This window comes from Malurus melanocephalus, unplaced genomic scaffold (genome assembly GCF_030028575.1).
Source record: "Malurus melanocephalus ecotype Western Australia unplaced genomic scaffold, MMel_1.1 scaffold_201, whole genome shotgun sequence".
Classification (NCBI taxonomy): Eukaryota; Metazoa; Chordata; class Aves; order Passeriformes; family Maluridae; genus Malurus; species Malurus melanocephalus.
The window spans coordinates 598,559-603,232 of NW_026623433.1; positions in this window are offsets into that span (position 1 = coordinate 598,559).

Sequence of the window (4,674 nt, forward strand, 5' to 3'; positions counted from 1 at the left end):
CCACACAGCCTCCTCCAGGCTGTGCCCAGAGCTGCTGTCCCACTGTCCTGACACATTCCCTGTCCTGATACACTCCCTGTCCTGACACATTCCCTGTCCTGACACATTCCCTGTCCTCAAACATTCCCTGTCCTGACACATTCCCTGTCCTCAAACATTCCCTGTCCTCAAACATTCCCTGTCCTGACACATTCCCTGCTGTGGCACCCAGGGCCTGCCCAGCATCACAGGGGGACCTTCACTGCTCAGGGTCCCTCACAAGGGACAGTCCAGATGGATCTCCCCAGAAGCATCCAGGGATGATGTGACTGAATTCATGAATTCCAGGCAGGATGAGACTCCCACCTCTAAATACCAGAGGCAGCAGGGAAGAACGGGARCCTTGTACAGATCTGACCCATGGGGATGTTGTGTGTTTAGAAGGATGCAAGSATTGTGACAGGTGAGAAAGAGGGAACGGGTTACAGAAAAGGGGAGGTTTTCAAGTAAAAATGTGTTCATCCATTTTTTAAAGAYGCTGGAGAAGAATATGTGACTCCGGCAAGTGCTGGAACTTTATGCATTATTCAAACTGTGTGAACGTTTGAAGCCTGGAGACCTGGAAACCTTCACTGAGAACAAGTCTCCTGGCACATTCCCAGGGAGGAAGTGTGGGTGATCCGTGTCATCCCGGCACAGGAGGCGGCTGCAGTGGTTTTCATGGAGTCTGGCTCTGCTCTGCACCTCAGCATTCACAGCAGCCCTGCTTCCCCTCCAGCCTCCAGACCACACCAAAATCCCAGGGGATGCACTCGGGGCACCCCAGGGAGAAGCTGCTCCTGCCCCGCCAGTGTCACCCAGACAGTGCTGATGCAAACACAGAAATGCAGCAGCACGGCAGAGGCAGAGGGTGCAGATGAACACAGCAGCCCACGCTGAACTCGCAAGGGAAAACCAAACCCTCCCTCCTCTGAATCCACCCTCACCCTCCCAAAAGCCAATCCCATCCACAGCTCTATTCCAGAGAACTTCATTCTGCTGCACTTCGAGCTATAAATTCAAACATCAGAATAAAAAAAGAGGTGCCAGACAGGGCCAGGTTTTCAGACAGGCAGGCAGGCAGCCAGCAGCACAAACACGCTRAGCACGGGCAGACATCTGCCTTGCCCCCTCCTCCTCCCCATCCCTGCTTTTCATTTATTCCCATATTGTCTTTTTTTCTTTTCTTCCTATTCCCTCTGGTTCTTTTCTGAGTGGGATCTGCATCACCTCGCCCATGGGGTTTTGTTTCTTTTCTCTGAATCCAGCTCAAGCTCTGCCAGCCTTTCTCCCTGGATCCAGCCGCACCAGGATGGGAACTGGAGCAGGATCTGCAGCCGAAGGCAGCAGGGGAGGGATGGCTCCTCTGGAGGAGCAGGGGGATGGATCCCACCACAAACCCACTCTGTGCTGCCCAGGAACTCCACTCTCCTCTTCACTGATACAGAGAAAGTGGAATTGCACTGAAAATGCAGCAACTTCCCAACTAATCTGAAATACAAAAGGCACATTCACACACGACAGAGCAGCCATCGACTGCTGCAGGGGAGCAAGAGAGGCTGCCTTAAACTGCCTCACATTCCCCTCGTGTGAACCCTTTTGGAAAAGGAACCGATGTTAGAGTGCCACCACTTCATAAAATACTGTCCCCAATCAACAAAATCAGTTCCAAACCAAAATAAACCCCCAACCCACAGCCTTTTCCCTTGCACCTCAGGGGTGATTTCAAGCTGAAGGATGAGGGCAGGCTCAGGGTCCCCACTCACAGTGAGCTCTTCTCATGGAAGAGGGTGGAGGTTTCCCTCAGGGCTGTAGGAGTCTGGAATCTGCAGGGCAACTGGGAATCAGGGAATGGTTTGGGTGGGAAGGAACCCTTCAAGCTCATCAGCTTTGAGGGACAGATGGGCCATCAGAAAAACGGGGAAAAGCCCCTTCCCAAGAGCCAGAGGGGTTGTTTGCTGTTGGTGAAGCAGCAATTGATGGTATAAAAGCCCACAAGGCTCTAAGTTAACCACTCTCTTTTCTAGAGCAGGATTTGAGTAATARAGGGGCAACATGAGACCATGGGAAAGAAGAATATTTAATGAGGGCTGAGCAGGTGAATGTGAACCATCCTGTACCCCACAGGAGCAGGGCTGGCAGCCTTGGAAAATGAGAGTGGAGCTGCCCAGACACAAACCATCACCTGGCTGGACACAAAGGTGCAGCCTGAGCCCTGCTGGTCACTGGAGTCGGAGTCATCCTCGGGGATTCTCACTGTGGGTCTTTCTGTTCACAATGTCCATCCTCCCTGGTCACAGCACACACCCTATCCCCAGCCCCTGTCCCTGTCCCTGTCCCTGTCCCTGCTCAGTGGGGAGGGTGGACATTGTGAACACAAGGAGGGAGCAGAAATGTCTGTGCACAGTCAGAGCAGGCAGAGGAGCTCAGCCCTTGGAGCAGCAGGAAGCTCTGAGAGTTTGTGTCTCACCACAAAGGCTCCGGTGGGGAAAGGCCCTGGCAAAGCCCTTCAGCATGGAAGGGATGGGAGAAAACAAGGGATTTGATTTACAGGCTTTTCCCCTGCAGATGCTGTGGGCTGGGTGTGACACAAACAGATGCTGAGCACCCCTGTCCTGTTGGTGCCATGGGCTGGGCAGGGCCTCAGGGGTGATCCAGCCTCACCTCTGGGAGTCACAGGGGGGCCTTGGGCCTTTCCCCCACCAGGACACAATTATTACAGGCTAATTACCCACTGACAGCAGAGCCTGCTCACAGAATCCATCTTTGTGAGGAGAAGGGTCCTGCACTGGGAACCTGGGCCAGCAGCACCTTCATGGATACCCCCAGCTTGTGGCAGGGACACAGAATGTGTCAGACACACCATTATTCCCTAAAGGACTGGGGAATGGAAGWTTGCAGCTTGGATGGGGCTTGGAGCACCCTGGGATAGTGGAAGGAGGTGGYGCTGGATGAGGTTTAAGGTTCCTTTCCAACCCAAACCACATTTGAAAGCACTCCAGTTTCTAATTCCAGGCTGTGGGCAGCACGTTTCATGCCCATTTTACTGCAGGAAACCCAGAATGTGAGCTCAGTGAACTCAGGGAGTCAAACAGCACCTGGGAGGTGGCAGTTGGGACCCCACAGACATCGCTGACCCCAGGGGAGGCCACCATGAGGGACTGAGCTCATTTTCCTGCTCTCAGACTCCAGGTTGATCCTCTCTGGTTTATCCTGGCTCAGTGATGGGGCCAGCTCATGCTGCAGGGCCCTCCCAAGTTCCCCAGCCCTCCAATCCCCACGCTCAGATGGCACCAAGGAAATCCCTTCAGAGCTAACGAAGCACCCAATCATCTTTGGGCCTCTAATCACAAGCTGGAAATGCAAATCAGATTTATCCCTTGGTTTCAGCAGCAGAAGAGTGGGATGGAGAGCTGCAAGGAGCTGAGACTGACCCCTGSCCAGCCTTTCCTGTCCTGCAGCTTGGCTTTTGGACTTGCAGGACTCCTACCGAGTACTCTGAATTCAGGAGAGCACTCTGCACTTGAGGAACAGAAATGTTCAAACATTTAACTCAGAAGAGGCTCTTTTTCTCTCTGTTCCTTCAAATTCTGTGAATTCYCTCCAGTGTGCACAAAAATCTCCCCTTTTAACATTGATCCAAGTGTTTTCCCGGATCCACAGTCAGGGATGGATGAAGCAACATTTCCCTTTCTGCAGAGAACTCCTGGGGTGTGCCTGGAACYCACCCACGTGCCACTGGACATGGCTCAAACAGTGGGAAAAGGCAGATAGCCCCAAAGCTCTGGACAAGGCCACCAGCMAGCCCTGACCCTGCTGGACACCACCCCAGAGTCCAGCTCTGAGTGCTCCTGCTGTGCCTGAGGCAGAGCTGTCCCCACCCTGCTGTCCTTCCCCCTGCCCGGCTCTGGCACGGACTGACAGCTCAGCAGTGGATCTTTCCTGCAGAGGAAAACCCCTGTGGGCATTTCCCAGGATCCAGAGCCCTGGGGAAGGAGGCAGGAGCCAGACAAGGGAGAAGCTGAGCTCACCTGCCTTTGGCCTTTCAAGCTTCCTTTGGCCTTGTGGTCACAGCAAAGCCCCACAGTTCCCTCAGCCACCCCCTCTCTGGGCTCCTCTTGTCCTTGCAGCCTTCTGAGACTGAGTCCTGGGGAAATAAATGTGATCCCTCCCTTCCAGTGATCAATCTGAGGCTGAAACCTCAAGGAAAACATGTGAGATAAGGACATTTCCCCAAGGCCTCAGTGAGCAGCAATAAATCCTTCAGCTTCCTCCCAAAGTGATTCTCCACAGTCTCCGAGGCCTGGAGCAGGTTCAAAGGCTGTGCCTTGTTTCTGTGCCCATTCCCAGCAGAAGGCACAGCTACCCCAGGCTGGGGCTGGGTGGGACAGTGGCTTTGTAAAACCCAAACACCTCATTTCCTGAGCCAGGGAAGGGAGACAGGGCAGGGGAGCTGCTGGATGCAGCCCCATCCCACCCCAGTCCTGCTCACCCCATGCCAGCCGGGTTTGCTGCCCCCACAAAGCATCCCCAGGGACAGGACACAGCCCCCACCCCCGTCTGCAGGCTGGGGCTGGGCACAGCCAGGCACCTCTGTGAGTCCATCCTGGGGCTGGGCACAGCCTCTGTGAGTCCATCCTGGGGCTGGGCACAGCC